The sequence below is a fragment of the Perognathus longimembris genome, chromosome 1 (genome assembly GCF_023159225.1).
Source record: "Perognathus longimembris pacificus isolate PPM17 chromosome 1, ASM2315922v1, whole genome shotgun sequence".
In the NCBI taxonomy this organism is placed as follows: Eukaryota; Metazoa; Chordata; class Mammalia; order Rodentia; family Heteromyidae; genus Perognathus; species Perognathus longimembris.
In genome coordinates, this window is record NC_063161.1 from 64,116,589 (window position 1) to 64,136,218 (window position 19,630).

A 19,630-nucleotide genomic window follows, 5' to 3' on the forward strand; every position below is an offset into this window, starting at 1 on the left:
TTACAGGCATGAACCACCTACTTAATTAGGAGCTTACATTAGTTGTGTAAGGGGTTTCATTATGACATTTCCATATAGGCATACCATGTAGTCAATCTTACTCTCCTGTTTCTTTCTCTTATTCTGTCTTCCATCTTCAACCATATTCACTTCAGGAATGTTTACTTTGAAATTTTTCATTATGTCCTCAATTTCCTTCTCTTTTTTTGCAAATTTTTATTGTTATTATAAAGATGATGCACGGGGGGGGGGTTATACTTATATGTCAGGCAAAGAGTACATTTCCTGTTGGACAGTGTCACCCCCTTCCCTCTCACTCTCTAAGTTTTCCCCTCCCATCCCCACCTACAAGTTGCATAGTTCATTTTCAACATAGTGTCCAGTGAGTACCAGTGCTACATTTGTTCACTCTCTGTCCCTCCATTTCTATGCCTCCTTACCCTCCCAAAGACAGATAAACAAACAAGACAAAAAGAAAAGAAAAACAGCAACAACTAGAAAAGCCCCTTGTTTCCATTTCCTAGAGTTCATTTTGATAAATATTATTTTATATGATGAGGTACACATAGGTATTGAGCCTTTGCATTCCTCCCCTAAGAGCATCCTCCTTTGGTCTCATTGTGTGTGAATGCCGACAGTCCTGTATAGTCTTGATTTTCTTTAAATGTTCCTGAATGTGCCCAGGTTGGCAGTAAACATACTCCAAAAGCCACCCTTGTGATTAACTGAGCATGCCCAAAGTTTGCAGCAGTGTTAGAAATGGTGGCAGCTTTAGCTCAGCTAACACTGGAATGATTCCTAAGGAGCAGAGAGCTTCTGGAGGAAGCTCCAGTTTCCTCACTGTTTGAAGTCTCAGGACCACCAGCTGAGAAGTGTCTATGATGATGATAACTATGATAACAACAACAGGAAGGCTCTTTGCAACTGCTTAAAAACAGAAAAACGTTTGGGCACTGGTGACTGACACCTGTAATCCTACCTATTCAAGAGGCTGAGATCTGAGAATCATGATTGGAAACCAGCTGGGACAGGAAAGTCCATGAGACTCTTATCTCCAATAAATTACCCAGAAAATGTTAGAAATTGTGCTGTGGCTCAAGTAGTAGAGCACTAATCTTGAGCAAGGAAGCTCAGGGACAAAGCCCAGGCCTTGAGTTAAGCCCCATGACTGACACACAGACACACACAGACACACACACAGACACACACACACACACACACACACACACACACACACACACACAGAACCTCTATCCACCATCACAGGGAGGAAGCATGTGGAGACAGGGAGTGAACTCAGTAGCAATTTACCTTATAGGAGTTGGAAATGCTTTGCCCTTTCAAAAATGCCCCCGAAGCCCAAAGTTGGTGCTCATACCTGTCATCCTGGCTGCTCAGGAGGCTGAGCTCCAGAGGATAAAGACTTTTTTTTTTGAGCTGGGGCTTTGACTTTAATCCTTCTGACTTAAAAAAAAAAAAACCAACAGCAAGTATAACTCTAAATGGTGAAAAACTAAAGCCATTCCCTTTAAAATCAGGAACAAGGCAGGGATGTCCACTCTCTCTCCTGCTCTTCAACATAGTACTAGAATTCCTAGCCAGAGCAATTAGGCAAGAAGAGAATATAAAGGGGATCCAAATAGGAAAAGATGAAGTAAACTTTTTCTCTTCGCAGATGACATGATCCTATACCTAAAGAATCCCATAGACTCTACCCCCAAGCTACTAGAGCTGATCCAAAACTTTGGCAAAGTTGCAGGATATAAAATAAACCTTCAGAAATCAATGGCCTTTCTCTATGCTAACAACCCGAAGACCGAGGCTGAAATCAGGAAAGCAACTCCTTTTGCAATAGCCCCCCAAAACATAAAATACCTAGAAATAACCTTAACCAAAGAAGTGAAAGACCTCTTTGATGAGAACTTTAAAAGCTTGAAAAATGAAATTAAGTCAGAACTAAGAAAATGGAAAAACCTCCCATGCTCCTGGATTGGGAGGATTAATATAATCAAAATGGCAATATTGCCAAAGGCTATCTACAAATTCAATGCAATACCCATTAATATCCCAACACCATTCTTTAATGAAATAGAGGAAGCAATCCAGAAATTCATATGGAACAATAAAAGACCTAGAATAGCAAAAACACTCCTAAGCAGAAAGAACAGTGCTGGAGGAATTACAATACCCAACTTCAAGCTCTATTATAAAGCTATAGTAATAAAAACAGCTTGGTATTGGCACCGGAACAGGCCTGAAGACCAATGGAACAGAATTGAAGACCCAGAATTGAACCCACAGAACTACGCCTACTTAATCTTTGATAAAGGAGCTAAAACAATAGTATGGAAGAAAGATAGCCTCTTTAACAAGTGGTGCTGGAAAAACTGGCTCAATACATGCAACAAACTAAAACTAGATCCTTATATATCACCCTGCACCAAAATCAATTCCAAATGGATTAAAGACCTTGAAATCAAAACAGGCACCCTGAAAACACTAAAGGAAGGAGTAGGAGAAACACTTGGGCTCCTTGGCACAGGACAGAACTTCCTTAACAAAGACCCTGAAAGGCTACAAATCAAAGAAAGGTTGGACAAATGGGACTGCATCAAACTGCAGAGCTTCTGCACGGCAAAGGACATAGCTCACAAGATAAACAGAAAGCCCACAGACTGGGAGAAGATCTTTACCAGACATTCAACAGACAAAGGCCTCATCTCTAAAATATATGCAGAACTAAAAAAATTACCTTCTTCCAAAACAAAACCGCAAAGAACCAATAGCCCCCTCAACAAGTGGGCTAAAGACTTACAAAGAAACTTCTCTGATGAGGAAATGAGAATGGCCAAGAGACATATGAAAAAATGCTCTACATCACTGGCCATAAAGGAAATGCAAATCAAAACAACATTGAGATTCCATCTCACCCCAGCAAGAATGTCATATATCAAGAAAACTAATAATAACAACTGTTGGAGGGGATGTGGCCAAAAGGGAACCCTACTTCATTGTTGGTGGGAATGTAAACTGGTTCAGCCACTCTGGCAAGCAGTATGGAGATTCCTCAAAAGGCTCAATATAGAACTCCCCTATGACCCAGCAGCCCCACTTTTGGGTATCTATTCAAAAGACCACAAACAAAATCACAGTAATGCCACCAGCACAACAATGTTCATCGCAGCACAATTTGTCATAGCGAGAATCTGGAACCAACCCAGATGCCCCTCCATAGACGAATGGATCAGGAAAATGTGGTACATATACACAATGGAATTTTATGCCTCTATCAGAAAGAATGACATTGTCCCATTTGTAAGGAAATGGAAGGACTTGGAAAATGTTATACTAAGTGAAGTGAGCCAGACCCAAAGAAACATGGACACTATGGCCTCCCTTATTGGGAATAATTAGTACAGGTTTAGGCAAGCCATAGCAGAGCATCACAAGGCCCAATTGCTGTACCCTTATGAACACATAAGATGATGCCAAGTTAAATGAACTCCATGTTATGGAAACAATTGTTATATCACAGTTGTAACTACTTTCAACGTCCTATGTGTATGTGTAGTTTCTATTATTGATGATGTTCTTGTATCACCTTCCTGTGGTTGTACCTACACTATCTCTGTAATCTTATCTGAGTATATTGGAAACCGTGTTTACTGGTATTGGAAGTAGGAAATTCAAAGGGAATACCAAATTTGACAGACACAGGGTAAAAAAAGAGAAACAACTACAAAAGCAATACTTGCAAAACTGTTTGGTGTAAGTGAACTGAACACCTGGGGGGGGAGGGAAAGGGGGGGAGGGAGGGGGACATGAGGGACAAGGTAACAAACAGTACAAGAAATGTATCCAATGCCTAACGTATGAAACTGTAACCTCTCTGTACATCAGTTTGAAAATAAAAATTTGAAAAAAAAATACTTTTTAATGCTAGTGCTGGGATTTGAACTCAGGGCTTTTTCACTCAAGGCTGGCCCTCTATCAAATTAACCACACACCTAGTTCTGGCTTTTGCTGGTTAGTTTGAAGTAAGAAATTCTTAGCACTGTCTGCCCAGGCTGGATTTGAGTTGTGATCATCTTATCTCAATCTCCTTAGTAGCTAGGATTACAGAGGTGAGCCATTGGAATTCAGCTTTCCAATGCCTTAAAAAAAGTTCCTGCTGCTCAGGGCTCAGAATAGAATTCAGGCATCAGTATGGTTAGTTCATTTATTTATTTGTTCAAATTTTGTTTGTTTATCTTTTTAGTTACTAAGCAGGTGCTTTACCTTTTTATGCTCAGGGTGGCCTGAACCACGATGCTTCAATGTATGCATTTCAATGTATATACTACTGTTCCCACCTTTTGGTTGAGATAGAGTCTCACAAGCTTTTGGGCCAGGCTGGCTTCAAATGACCATCTTCTTGATCTCAGCCTCCTGAGCTGCTGAGATTAGAATTGTGAATCACTGTGCTCAGCTTGTGTTGTGTTTTGTGATATGTAGCCCAGGCTGGCCTCACACTCACAATCTTCTTGCTTCAAGTTTTCAAGTGGTATGTGCCTCCATAACACCAAGTCATCATCAGTATGTTTTACCTACCTCCCTCCTTCCCTTCCTCCCTCCCTCCTTCCCAAAACAAAACAAAACTAAATATTTCCTATGCTATTGTAAGAATAGTCTGCAGGATAGCAGAGCAATAAATAATACTGTTGGAAGTAGCAACAAATGAGGTGTTCATGATAAACTTATAAAGATTAAAATAAGAAACACTGTAAATTAGTTTATGTGACTTTAAATTAGAAAACAGCTTACTTAAAATTGGGTGCTGGTGGTTCAAGTCTACAATTCTAGCTAATCAGGAGGCTGAAGTCTGGAGAATCAGGTTTCAAAGGCAGCATGGGCAGAAAAGTCCTCAAGACTTCATCTCCAAAATGATCAGGAAAATGCTGGACTGGAGGCACGGCTCAAGTTTTAGAGCACCAGCATAAATACCAAGCTAAATGAGAGTTTAGCCCTGAGTTCAAGTGTTAGTACTGGTGGGAAAAAGAGAGAGAAAGACAGACAGAGAATGAGACAAAGACAGAGACACAGAGAGAGACACACAGAGATACAAAAAAAGAGACAGAAACAGAGACAGAGGAATAGCTTACTTACTATTTTATTTTATTTTTTAAATAATTACTTAGTGATTGTCAAAGTTACAGTTTCATACCTAAGGCCATGTGTACATTTCTTGTACTATTTGTTACCTCCTCCTTACTATTTTAATGCATGGTTAAGGGAGTACATTTCAAAAACAAACAAGATATCTAGAAGTTTTGGTACAACAGATAGCTTCAATATTTATTCTGTAGTTGATGGAAATTAATTTTTTCAGACCATTTCTGATCAATTTTTTTCACTTCTTTCTGTATCTACGCTTTTCCCTCTTCTCACTTTACATCTGCATTTCCCCAGCTTGTTCTGTGTGTTCACTTCCTGTGTAATTTCCACAAATAATTAGCAAGATAGGACCTGTGTGGGACAAGGCTGCACCTAGGTTGTGTTGTGAGCAACCACTTGAAGTAATAGCAACCTAATTGTTTGCACACTTCTTTCCACAAGGCCTTCCCCCTATTGAAAAATTACATAACAAGTAAATCCACTAAATAAAACATATGAAGCCTTCTTCACAGTTACTACCTGATCCAGGTTGAATTGCAGTGTTGATTTATTAAAGCACTTAACCTGACATGCATGCCTAAGATGGGTGTTGACTGTTGCTCAGGGCAATTTTTCAAATCAAAAACAACAACAATTTTGTTTCTGCCCTCCTAAGAATAGAGAAGAAGAAAACAAAGGGCTTTGTTCAGCTATGAATCTGTCAAAGCAAACATTTACTACCTGCTTCTCCCAAAGCTAAAGTTGAACATGGCTTAAGTGGAAACAAAGCCCAGAAAAGCAGTGTTTAGTACTGTCTTCATTCAGATGTTGGTGGGAAAGGAAATTCAGAAATGAGGTCATGGAAAAGGACTAAACTCAATCAAACATCACACGAGAGAGTTCACCACAGACAGTAAGGGGAGAGGGAAGGGCCCTGTTCTGGGTCTTCTGGGTTTCATTGTGTTTAGACCTCCCTCCAATAAGTGAGGGCCTCCTTCCTTGCATTATGTTCCATGTTCTGTGGATCTTTCTTGCTGTAAGGGAGTCCTGCCCTGTTTCCAGAGGTGCATAGCTGTTAAGAGTATTATAGTGAGCTGCCAGTAATGGAGACTTGCCACACTGTAATGTTCAAGTCAGCCAAACCAACCATGCATGAACACAAGCCCTGGAGTCTAACATATGCCAAGAGTCAACAATGCATCATTAGTATGTATGATATGTAGACCACTCAGATCCTGTAACTTATGACTAAAGAAATATAATTCATTTGCTCAAATTCAAACAGTTACTGGAAAATAGAATCAAATTAAAATCTCATGAGTTCCCTTTGAGTATATTTTGCTATTCCAAATGATAAATTACAGTAGATTTTGTTTGTTGAAGGGCATAACCATTGTGTTGATAGCAAATCACACCTGGGTTATCACAAAAATGACGAGTAAAACTGACACAGGATAGATAGGTGAGGGGACTGGGGAATTACATGATTTTAAACAAATAGCAAAACAGTAGTACTCTTTCAAATGGAAATCTCTATCTAGGAGGTTGCTGATAAAGTCAAGTACAATGTAGTATATTGTGCTCAGCTTCCTTTGCTCAGAGAAGTTTTCTTTTTCTTTCCCTGCCTCAGGTTTATTATGAGAAATGACCCAGGCCACCAGCCCTCCTGCAGACGGTGGCCAGGGAGCCACAGCAGTCCACTGTCTAATGCTGGCAGACACAGGTCTCATGTGGGGCCTTCACAGGACCCTGGGCACCCTTAGGAGCTGCAGCCTAGGCACCTTTAGCTTCTGGATCCTGGGCATCCATAGGGGATGCGGCCTGGGCACCCTTAGGCCCTGCAGCCTGGACCTGAGCTGGAGTGGTAGCTTGAAGCCTGGGCCTGGGCCGGTGCTTTGGGCCTGAGCCCTGGTATTTGGAGCAGTGAGCCTGCAGCCCTTGGCAATGTAGGCAGGAATGTGCTTTCTGGGTTTGGGGTGGGCCATGTAGGCTAGGTGCTGAAACTTTCAGGTGGGGTGCTGGGGGCATCTGTGTTTGTTGTTCACTACTTTGGGCTTCACCAGGGTCTTGCTCATGGCCTTGGCATTGTTCACCTGCGTCTTCTTAAAGCCTTTTTGCCCCCTGCCATTTGGACTCAGGGGCTGAGCACTGTCCCTAGCTTCTTGCTTTTTCTGCCTATTTGATGCTGAGGAATCGAACCCAGGGCTTCATGCATGCTAGGCAAGCACTCTACCAATAAGCCACATTCCCAGCCCCTTATAGCCCTTCTTGTTGTTCTTCTTAGCAAAACTCATGAACCTGGGGTCCACCCCCTGCAGAGATTTGTATCTTTGTGATCTGGGTTTCTTGATGCCATTTTTGGGACTGGTTGTCCATGGTGTGGTTCTTGGGTTTGGCCGTGTCTGAACTGCCAGCCCGCTGCACCTGGAACTGGAAGGGGAAGTGGAGGAGAAGTATATTTTGCTCAAGGCTAGCACTCAGAGTGTCACTTTCGGCTTTTTCTGTATATGTGGTACTGAGGAATTGAACCCAGGGCTTCATGCATGCTAGGCAAGCACTCTTCCACTAAACCACATTCCCAGCCCTACCTTCCTACTTTTATATATAAAATTAGCATATTCTATGAGGTTTTCAGTCTCTGCAGTTTTAGACCATGTGGGAAAGCAATCATTTTTTTGTCAGAATAGATGAAGAACAGAACTATAGTTATGGAAAAATCAAGGAAAACAATTATCACAATTATCACAGAAGAAAAGAACAGGTGTAATGAAGGCAAAGCATCAATAGAATTATCTTTGGGAAGGATTTAGATTTGTTTCATTCATTTCTTATTTGTTTTATCCATTGATTCACTGATTCACAAGTATTAAATATCCATTGATATTGGGCAGTTAGTCACAGAAAAATCAGCATTAAATACCTTACAAACACAGTCCTTAAGCAACATACATGCAATATTTTTAATTCTATGTTTGGGAGTTAGGGAAAGGCTGGGTATGGTGGCTTACCCCTATAATACCAGGCACATGGGAGAGACAGGTACAAAGATCATCATCTGATGCTAGCTGGAGCCAAGAGCATGAGATCCCATCTGAAGAATCAATAAAGAAAAAAGGTTTGATGGCATAACTCAAGTGGTAAATCTCAAGACTTTGAGTTCAGATGCTAGTATATGACCTTTCCATGTATCAGAGTCAGAACAAAATCCTTAAACCAATATATTACTAGAAATTTAGAACAGCTAAATTGACCTCAGAACTTTGCATCTGACATGAGAATAATTCAAGCAAGACTCACCATGAGTAAAGGCAATGGGAAAGTTTATTAGAAACTAAATATGGCAGAGAAAAAGAGCTCATGGCACAGATGTGCTAGGAGTGGGTGGCATTTTCACCTACCTCAGCCACCTCATGCCTTCTTCTTTCAGGGGCTGGCCTTGGGTTCAATAGGGAGAAGTGGAGAGCTTGAAGATGGTTTTCTGATCTCCTTTCTGTTTCCTGTAAGGTTGTGGCACCAAAGACTTACCATCCTGCTTTTTATTTCATTTTATCCTGTAACTTGAAATTTCTTTTTTTTATTCCTTGCCAAGCGGGTTTTCCTTTCCAGCTTATCCTGCCTTCAGCAAGTTCTATAGGCCACAGGCCCTTGATAGCTTGCTTTTCTACAGACTTGTATCAGTAACACACACACACACACACACACACTCACACTAGTTAGGGGAAAAGATAGGTAACAGTGATTCCAAAGTAAAGCCCTGGTTGTGACTGGAGAAACAGCATGATTAGCCAGGGCCCAGGGGGATACTAGATGCAATGTGGTGGAGCCGGTTGGGTGGCCTGGACACTGCAGATCCTGGAATTGTCTTCTGGAACCACATTTGGGATCCAGTCATCACTTGTGTATGTGGAGTTAGCATTTAATATTGTGTCATTCAGCTACATGCTACCAAGAAAGAACAATTATGCATTGACTGAACCTGACATCTAAATCAGTTTGTCACTGATGCATACAAGGAAAAGGAAATGATTTTATTTTATGATCAGCAAAATAATCTGAATAAAGCCAATACCAGGATGATTATAAAAGGTTATCATCATGGATTAGGCCCATTTGAGTTTATTCCAGGTGTTACTTACTTGGCCAAAGAGATATGAATAAGATAGAGTGAAGAATCCACTATCTGAGATTAGAAGGTCATCCCTCAGAGTGCAATGCTTAGTCATGTTGGAAAAGTTGACAATGACAAGTGAGAGGGATAAGCAACATTTAAAATAGCATAGCAAAATAATAACAAGACAATCCAGTGCAGATTGTACTGCCAAGACTCATACTGAAAAACATAATCTGGTGCTGGCAACAGTGATGAAGAAGCATAGGACCAAATGGAATTTTTAAACCCCAATTCACATGTTTTTGAGGTCCACTCATGAAAAACATTTCAGGGTATCTCACACAAAGCCAAGACTTTTAGCAGGGATTTATTTTACTGACTTGGGGTTAGAGTCTGAAGAAATAGAATAGGAAATAATCCTTTGCAGGAAATCGAAGATAAAGACTTAATCTGGAAGTTATTATCTGCTGCCTTTCTTATTTCTGAGTTTGGGGAATATATACGATCATGTTCTCTAACAATCCCTAAACATTAGACAATGGTTTTGGGTGGCCAGAATGACTGCTGCTCAGTATTCTAAAATAGGGCCTACCTGGCATTCGGAGTCAGTGGTGAGCTTTTGGGCTTCCCCTTTACAGATATGCTTGCATCTTTCCATCTACATTTAGAGAGAAGTGGCAGGTATTCACCCTTGAAAGGAGTGGGCAGATTTAGAAAGCTCAGTTTCAGCCTCCTAGTCTGTGTAAGGTAGCCTAAACAGAGCTATGGTAGGAAGGAAGCCAAACTGCTTTTTCAGTTGATTCCTGTTTTTAACTTTTGAGTCTAGGTCTTTCTGATATATATATATATATATATATATATATATATATATATATATATATATTTTTTTTTTTTTTTTTGGCTAGTCCTGGGGCTTGGACTCAGGGCTTGAGCACTGTCCCTGGCTTCTTCTTGCTCAAGGCTAGCACTCTGCCACTTGAGCCACAGCGCCACTTCTGGCCATTTTCTGTGTATGTGGTGCTGGGGAATCGAACCCAGGGCCTCATGTATACAAGGCAAGCACTCTTGCCACTAGGCCATATCCCCAGCCCGTGATATTTGTTTAAAAATACTATAATTTTAAGCCTGGCACTGGTGGCTCATGACTGTATTCCTAGCTACTCAGGAAGTGGAGAGCTGGATTGCACTTGGAAACCAGCCTGGGCAGGAAAATCTGTGAGACTCTTATCTTTAATTAGCTAACAGGAAAACTGGACTTGAAGCTGTGGCTCAAGTGGTAGAGTGCTAGCCTTGAGTAAAAAGCTCAAAAGCTCAAAGACAGTGCCAGGCTTTGCCCCAGGGCAGCGTGCGCACAGACACACAGAGACACAGACACAGAAATAGACATATTTACATATAATATATTTATTATATATTTCTATTTTATACACATATATAATTTATATTCTATTCTATTATCACATAAATATATATTTCTTATGCATACATATGAAATATATTTATAATACACGTATATATACATATGTATTATAATGATTTAAATGCTTTGATCTTATTGAGACATTAAGAAATATATATCATATTTTAACTTAAAAAATTACCAAGTGATCCCATTATTTCTCCCTTTTTAAACTGTTATTGGTAGTGTTACTGTGTCCCACTTAAAAAGTAATAGAAAGATAGAGGAACTAAAAGGACAAGTTGAAATATGGAAAAAGCAGACTTGAGAATCAATCCTTTTCTGTAAAAGTACAGTCTGCTACAGATAAGAATGCTCTTGAAGTGGTGTTGCTGTTCCATGTGTTGCTTCACATATCCCAGTGGGGCATCCATAAACAGATCTTCTGAGGAATGATATTGAGGGAAGGAAATGGTAACTGTTAGGAGACAGGGTGAAAAAGCAGCCCAGTACATACAACAGATAACATGTGAACAGTTAGGGTTCTTCTTGTTCCAATAGTGCCTCAGCTTCTGCTCAAATGCTTCTTCCCATAATGCCCTAGGTGCTGCTGGGGTGGCACATGTATGGGACATCAAACAGGATTTCAGACTCCCAAGTGGCTAGAAATACAGGTACTATCCACAGAGACCAATACATCATTTAGAAATCCCAGTAACATGAGAAAACAGAAATTTTAAGATAAATCGGTATGTGTCTGGATGGTTTGTGGAGGCCATATTGAAAGACACAAGAAGGATTTTCCCCATAGGGAACAAATAGAGCCAGGATGGGCTGAATTCCAGAGACCGAATTACCAAGTAACACAGGGCATGAACTCACAAGGAAAGATAAATTAGGCCAATCAGATTATCTCCAATGGGAATCTAGATTAGGATAAATATGGAGAATTCAAGCTGGTTATCAGTAGCTTATAGTTCATCCAAAAAATATGTCCTATGAAGAAAGGATAGGGAAGCCATTGTGAGCCATGAGTAAGGAGGGTACTGGCCAATGAGGAGAAGAGAGTGGATAGATTCACAGACACCAATAGAAACTTCAAGGGATGTTGAGAAATGAGAAAAGGTAGGTGAAATTACATTAGAAATGCTCTCCAACACAAGGAATTTGGTATGTCATTTGGCAAAGCTTAAAGAGAGTCTGTTGTCAACCAAACACTAGTCAGATCTTATTGTATGCAAAATATTTGTGGATTCTTTTTTTAGCTTATTGTTTAGCTTAGACTCTAAAATATGCATTTTTTGTATCAGCTACTTGTGCTTAGGAAGCCTTTTATTAAAGAGTAGATAAAATGAATTGAATGTCTGAGTCTGCCAAATATGATATCCACTAGTAACCTACAGTTATTAAGCATTTGGTCAGTATACAGGTCTACTGCAGAAAAAGCTTGAAGAAAGCAGAGCTGGGTGGGCTGCATTTGAGTCAGGGTGGGTGAGAAAAGCACAAACATATGAATGGAGTATTAGAAAGACATTGGCAAATTTTCAGTTCTGATTCATACCTGGAATGGAATTGTAAAAGAAAGGCTGGGTGGCCCCAAGGCCCTTTCTTATGGAAATAGAATACACTAGCAACAGGAAAGACTTAGCTAAGAAGTGAGTCCAGGACTGAAGGAAGATGGGAAGAGAACAAATAGACTGTCAGAGTCAGGAATTGTCCAGGAAGGAGTGGGAGAGTTGGGGAAATAGGATAGCCAGGGTACTGGAAGGAAATTAGGAGAAATTTCTTAAGACATGATAATACGAAGTCCAAGTTCTGAAATGAGAACCTCCACCCATTCTTCAGTCACCACCTGAATTCTTGGTTATGGTGCTTAAACCCGACAGCACAAGAGGGTGACAAGCAGTGGCCTGAGAGCAAAATCTCAAGATCATCAGTTACTGTAACTGTAATGGAGGTCATGGTCATTAACAGTCACCAATAGAGCTGTGCAGACTTCCAGCTAGAGATGGTGTTAACTTTACCCCCATGTGGGAGGGCTGGACAAGGAATGGGTTGCAGGTGTGCAGCTCTCATGGGACCTTTACAATTCTGCCTAGATCACAAAATTCTGGCCACGCCTCCAGTTTTTTCATATTTCTCTGGCCAATGGAATAAAAGCACTGAGGCCACACCCACATTCCATGCTATCTACTAGCAATGGGATCCCCTCTATTGGCTCACACCACTAGACCACTTGAGAGAGGTACAGATGGTGAGTGGGCAAATTTAGGTAATTTTGGAGATAAGAATTGGAGGCTTGGCTTCAGGACTGGAGTTGCGCTCTCTTACTCTAGTAATGCCCTGCGCGACTTCAGGCCCTGCTGCTCCGGAAACGTGTGCAGGATTTTGGACACCTCAGCTACCATAGCCCCAGTTACCCCAGTGCCAGCGAACCCAGGATGCCATATTGGACTTCCATGTCTCTGTAGACATAGCTGTGGCCTCGGCCACCGCTGCTGCCACCCTGCGACTGTCCTCGGTGGTGAGGACACTGACAAGGGGAGCCGGTGGGCCCCTGCTTGAGCAGAGGGGCTGGCGACCACCATCTCGCACACAAAGGGACTATCAAAAGTCTAAAGATGACCGGAAGTGGTTGGCTGAGGCCCAGTCAAACCGGTTTCCTTTGTGAGGGGGAGGCACTTCCGGTCCTGTGCAGTCACTTGGATCCCTGTTCACAGAGCCAGAAAGAAACAGGTCAGTCGTTGCTTATGTCCAGTTTGAAAGACTTTATCTGTGACCCCGGAAGTATTCCTATGACTTGTATGAGCATGCTGGTCTCTACCAAGCAGTCTGCTATCAGATAACTTTCTTAGGTGCCTCATCTGAGAGGAGAGGTTAGTCCATTTCCCAGGTGGCCAGGTGCAGGCCTCTCTTTAGTATCCACAGATCCTGTCCAGGCCCCAGCCTGGGGAACAACAGTGGCTGAGGAACCTGAAGCCATAATGAGACCAGAAAGCCCCACGTCCTAACATTGCCTCCTGGTACCAGTTCTTGTGGTCAAATTTTGCTACTCTCCATCCTCCCAGGTCAAGTCACAGCCACATTTTTGAAGGTCTTTAACATCTACCAGCCACCATAAGTCTGCAAGGGACAGATTTTGTTGAGATACGTGGTGCAAGGACCTAGAAAGGTCTGGAAGTGAGTGAGCCCCGCCTCAGTGCCCAGCCCGCGTCACACATTCGGTGGACAGAGCACCGTGCTGTAAACTTGCATGTACTTTTACTTGTTTAGACACTAGGAAATAACGCCCAAATGAAATAAGTTCTACAGTAGTTCTAAATAATCAAGGAGTTGGCAGTCTAAAGGCTGACTTCGTGCAAGGTCAATGAGTTATTAATGCATTGGCTCACTTAAAAATTAATGATCTAAGGAAAGATTTGCTTTTGTCCCTCAGAAACTGTTTTATTGAATAAGGATTCAAGCAATATCTGTACAGATAAATAAATCATTATAGGTTGCAATCCTTGTAAAAGGGGGAAACACATAGAGTACTGTAAAAGAAATAAAGGGACAGATGTATTAAGAGTATTTAAAAGTGTAGACAGCTCAGGGCGGGAATATGGCCTAGTGGCAAAGCGTGCTTGCCTCATTTACATGAAGCCCCGGATTCAATTCCCCAGCACCACATATATAGAAAAAATGGCCTGAAGTGGCGCTGTGGCTCAAGTGGTAGAGTGCTAGCCTTGAGCAAAAAGAAGCCAGGGATAGTGCTCAGGCCCTGAGTCCAAGCCCCAGTTGGCAAAAAAACAAACAAAAAAAGTGTAGACAGCTCAGTCTTATGGGACATAGAACCCCAGAAGAGAAAGAACTCCAGGGATTCGTTTCCTAATAAAAGAAATTAGACAAAGTTATTAATTTCATATGGCCTAATCAAGTAAGAAATACAAAAGATATACACACATGCATACATATGTATATATATATACATGTGTGTACATACACACACACGTGTGCAGGACCCAGGGCTGAACTCAGGAGTTGGCTACTATTCCTGAGCATTTCTCCTCAAGACTAGCCCTACTACTTGGGTCACAACCCAGTGGTTGATTGAAGATAAGACTGATGGACTTCCCTGCCAGGGATGGCTTTGGACCTTGATCCTCACAACTCAGCTTCTTGAGTAGCTAGAATTACAGGTGGGAGCTACAGATTCCCATGAAGCAATGAAATTTTGAAATAAACTCAAAATAATTCTGGCTAGAGTTCCTTAGTAAACATTTACAGACAAATAATGTTTGTGGTGGGGTTTGAAGGGTAAATATTCTTTTGCTAGCTGATAAAATTCTGATTAAGAGTGAAATTAAATTCCAGGTCTACAAAATGATGAGTCATTTAATATATAAAATCAAGGGAACTGAGGGCATATGGAGAGACAAAATATATATGAATTGGCAGATGATATCTATGTCTAGTAGGACTGAGAGCAATTTCTATGTCTATAATTGAGGAAGGGAGAAATCACTCTACCCAATTTTGAGAAGAAATACTTAACCTCTCCTTTAAATATATAAGCAACATAAATTTATTTCTCACAGTCCAAGACACCATCATTTGTTGTTTGATGTCAGTCTTCTTGCTGTATCCTCAAGTGGCAGAAGGCAGAAGGGCATCATAACTTTCGAGGTATTTTTCTATGTTGTTGTGGTTTTGGTGAATATTAAGAACCTCCTTAAAACCTTCCCTGGACCATCCACAGGGTCAATATTAGTTAACCTCCAACTCTATCCAATTCTTCATTTAAGGAATGGAAAGAAAAGTTTTCTATAGTAATTGTTTAGGCAGAGTATGAAATAGGAGAGGATGTCTATGATAAATAGTGATTTTTTTTACAAAAAATGTGCAGTTTATGATATCTTAAAATTATTCCATGTTTAATGATAGTCCTTGTAAAATTATAATTTAACAGTGGTTTTATTGAAAGTCAAAGTATAGAGGTTCTTGTATATATTTTTAACTAGACTCTTAAAAAATATTTAAAGTAAGGGAACTTCCTTTTTCACCTTTCAGGGTGGCAGGAAGACTAAATGAAGCAACTTTCAAACAGTTCAGTCTCTAGTTTAAGGAGGAGTTTTTTTTTTTTGTTTTTTTTTTTTGTTGCCAGTCCTGGGGCTTGGACTCAGGGCCTGAGCACTGTCCTTGGCTGCTTTTTGCTCAAGGCTAGCACTCTACCACTTGAGCCACAGCGCCACTTCTGGGCCTCAGTTTACCCAGGCCTGAGGCCCCAGGACCCAGTACACAGGCCTCAGTTTACCCAGGCCTTAGGCCCCAGACCCTGTTCCCCGGCCCCAGGCCTCAGTTTACCAAGTCCCCCAAACCAAGGCCCCAGGCCTCAGTTTACCCAGGCCTCAGGCCCAAACACCAAGCCTTGTTTACCCAGGACCAAACCCCAGGCCCCAGGTCACAGGCCTCAGTATACCAAGATCCCAGACCCCAGACATCAAGGCCCAGATCCCAAACCCTAGATCCCAGGCTCCAGGCCTCAACACCAGACACCAAACACCAGGCCACAGGCCTCAGTTAACCCAGGTTCCAGAATCCAAGCCCCAGGTCTCAGTTTACCCATGCCCTAGACAGCAGGCCGCAGTTTACCCAGACCCCAGGCCCCAGTCCCGGACCCCAAAAACCAGGCCCCAGGCCTCCGTTTACCCAGACCCTAGACCACAGACCACAGGCCCCAGACCTCAGACCCCAGGCCTCAGTTTACACAAACCTCAGGCCCCAGACCTCAGCTTCAGTTTGCCCTGACCCCACCCCAGAACCCAGGCCCCAATTCTATTCCTGAAACCCTAGGCACGAGGACTCAGTTTACCCAGACCCTAGAACCCAGGACCCAGACCACAGACCCGAGACCCCAGGCCTCACTTTACCCAAGCCCAAAAACCCAGGCTTAAGGCCACAGAACTCAGGCCTCAGGCAACATACACCAGACCCAGGCCCGAGGTCTCAGGTTACCCAGGCATCAGGCCCCAGAGCCCAGACCAAAGGCACCAGCCCTCAGTTTACCAGGACGCAAACCCCAGGCCCCACCCCTGAGGCCCCAGAAACCAGACCACAGGCCCCACACATATGTTTACTCAGGCCACGTGCTCAACACCCGACCCCAGGCCCCAGGCATCAGGCCCCAGATATCAGACCCCAGATATCAGAACCCAGGTACTTCAGCTTAAAAGACCCCATGCCCTAGACCCCAGGCCCCAGGCCCCAGGCCTCAGTTTACCCAGGCCCCAGACCCCAGGCCCCAGGCCTCAGTTTACCCAATCCTCAGGCCACATACCCCAGAACCCAGGCCTCAGTTTACCCAAGTCTCAGGCCTCGCCCAGACCCAGGCCTAATGCCTCATTTTAAACATGCCCCAGGCCCCAAACCCCAGGCCCCAGACCCCAGGCACCAGGCCTCAGATTACCCAGGCCTGAGGCCCCAGGACCCTGAACACAGGCCTCAGTTTACCCAGGCCTTAGGCCCCAGATCCAGGTCCCCAAGACCCAGGCCTCAGTTTACCAAGTCCCCAAAACCAAGGTCCTAGGACTCAGTTTACCCAGGTCCCAGATCCCAGATCCCAAGCCTCATGTTTCGCAGGATTCAGGCCCCAGAACCCAGGCCCCAGGCCCCAGACCTCAGTTTACCCAGGCCGAACAACCGAGGCTTAAGGCCACAGAACCCAGGCCTCAGGCAACATACACCAGACCCAGGCCCCAGGCCTCAGGTTACCCAGGTGTCAGGCCACAGACCCCAGACCTGAGGCCCCAGCCCTCAGTTTACCCAGGACGCAGACCCCAGGCACCACCCCTCAGTCCCCAGACCCAGACCACAGGCCCCACACCTATGTTTACTTAGGCCTCGTGCTCAACACCCTAGACCCCAGGCCCCAGGCATCAGGCCCCAGATATCAGACCCCAGGCCCCAGGTATCAGTTTAAAAGACCCCATGCCCTAGACCCCAGGCCCCAGGCCACAGTTTACCCAGGCCCCAGACCCCAGGCCCCAGGCCTCAGTTTACCCAGGTCACAGAACCAGGCGTCAGTTTACCCAGGATTCAGGCCCCAGCCCCCAGACCTGAGGCCCCGGGCTTCAGGGTACCCTGGCTCTAGACCACAGGCACCAGGCCTCAGTTTACCTAGGCCTCAGACCCAGACCCCAGACCCAACGCCCCAGGCCTCAGTTTCCCCAGGCCCTAGACCCCAGGCCTCAGGCCCCAGATCCAAGTCCCAGGCCCCAGGCCTCAGTAAAACCATGCCCCAGACCCCACGTCCCAGACCTCAGGGCCCAGACCCCAGACCCCAGACCCCATGGCCAAGGCCACAGTTTATCCAGGCCCAAGACCCCAGGCCTCAGTTTACTCAGGGCCCAGATCCCACGCGCCTGGCCTCAGTCTACCAAGGCCCCAGAACCCAGGCATCAGTTTACCCAGGCCGCAGACCCCGGCATCAGTTATCCCAGACCTTAGGCCCCAGACCCCAGACCCAAGGCCCTAGGACTCAGTTTACCCAGGCCCAAGAACCCAGGCTTAAGGCCCAATAACCCAGGCCTCAGGCCCCAGACCCCAGTCCCCAGGCCCCAGGCCTCATTTAACCCAGTCCCCAGACCCCAAGCCCCAAGCCTCAGTTTACCCGCGACCCAGACCCCAGGCCTCATTTTACCCAGGCCCTAAACAGCAGGCCTCAGTTTACCCAGACCTTAGGCCCCAGACCCAAGACCCCAGGTCCCAGGTTTCAGTTTACCCAGGCCCCAGACCCAAAGGCCCCAGCCCCAGACGACAGTGCTCAGGTCTCAGAACCCAGGCTAAAGGCCCCAGGCCTCAGTTTACCCAAGGACCAGACCACACGACCCAGGCCTCAGTTTACCCACGACCCAAACCCCAGGCCCCAGGCCTCAGTTTACCCAGGCCACAGAGCCAGGGCAACAGTTTACTCAGGCCCCAGACCCCAGGCCTAAGTGTACCCAAACCTCAGGCCCCAGACCCCAGACCCCAGACCCTAGGCCTCAGTTTTCCCAGGCCCCAGACTCCGGCATCAGTTTACCCAGGTCACAGAACCCAGGCCTCAGTTTACCCAGGCCTCAGGACCCAGCCTCCAGACCCGAGGCCCCAGGAATCAAGTTACCCTGGCTCTAGAACACAGGCACCAGGCCTTAGTTTACCTAGGCCTCAGTCCCAGACCCCAGACCCAACGCCCCGGGCCTCAGTTTACCCAGGGCCCAAACCCCAGGCCTCAGGCCCCAGATCCAAGTCCCAGGCCCCAGGTCTTACTACAACCAGGCCACAGACCCCACGTCCTAGACCTCAGGGCCCAGACCCCAGACCGCATGGCCAAGGCAAAGATTATCCAGGCCCAAGACTCCAGCCTCAGTTTACTCAGGGCCCAGACCCCACGCCCCTGGACTCAGTCTACCCAGGCCCCAGAACCCAGGCATCAGTTTACCAAGGTCCCAGACCCATGCATCAGTTTACCCAGACCTTAGGCCCCAGAACCCAGAACCAAGGCCCCAGGACTCAGTTTACCCAGGCCCCAGGACCCAGGCCTCAGTTTACCCAGTCCTCAGGCCACAGACCCCAGACCCCAGGCCACAGTTTACCCAGGTCACAGAACCCAGGCCTCAGTTTACCCAGGCCTCAGGCCCCAGCCCCCAGACCCGAGACACCAGGCCTAAGCTTACCCTGGCTCTAGACCACAGGCACCAGGCCTCAATTTACCTCTGCCTCAGTCCCAGACCCCAGACCCAACACCCAAGGGCCTCAGTTTACCCAGGCCCCAGACCCCAGGACTCAGATCCCAGACCCAAGTCCCAGGCCCCAGGCCTCAGTATAAACATGCCCCAGACCCCACGTCCCAGACCTCAGGGCCCAGACCCCAGACCCCATGGACAAGGCCACAGTTTATCCAGGCCCCAGACCCCAGGCCTCAGTTTACTCAGGGCCCAGACCCCACGGGCCCCAGGCCTGAGTTTATC

The 19,630-nt window shown here is 45.0% G+C and overlaps 1 pseudogene; it reads right to left on the reverse strand.

Moving 5' to 3' along the window:
- Positions 1–6,837: 6,837 nt before the first annotated feature.
- LOC125349350 lies at positions 6,838–13,231 on the reverse strand (annotated as a pseudogene).
- Positions 13,232–19,630: the final 6,399 nt, after the last annotated feature.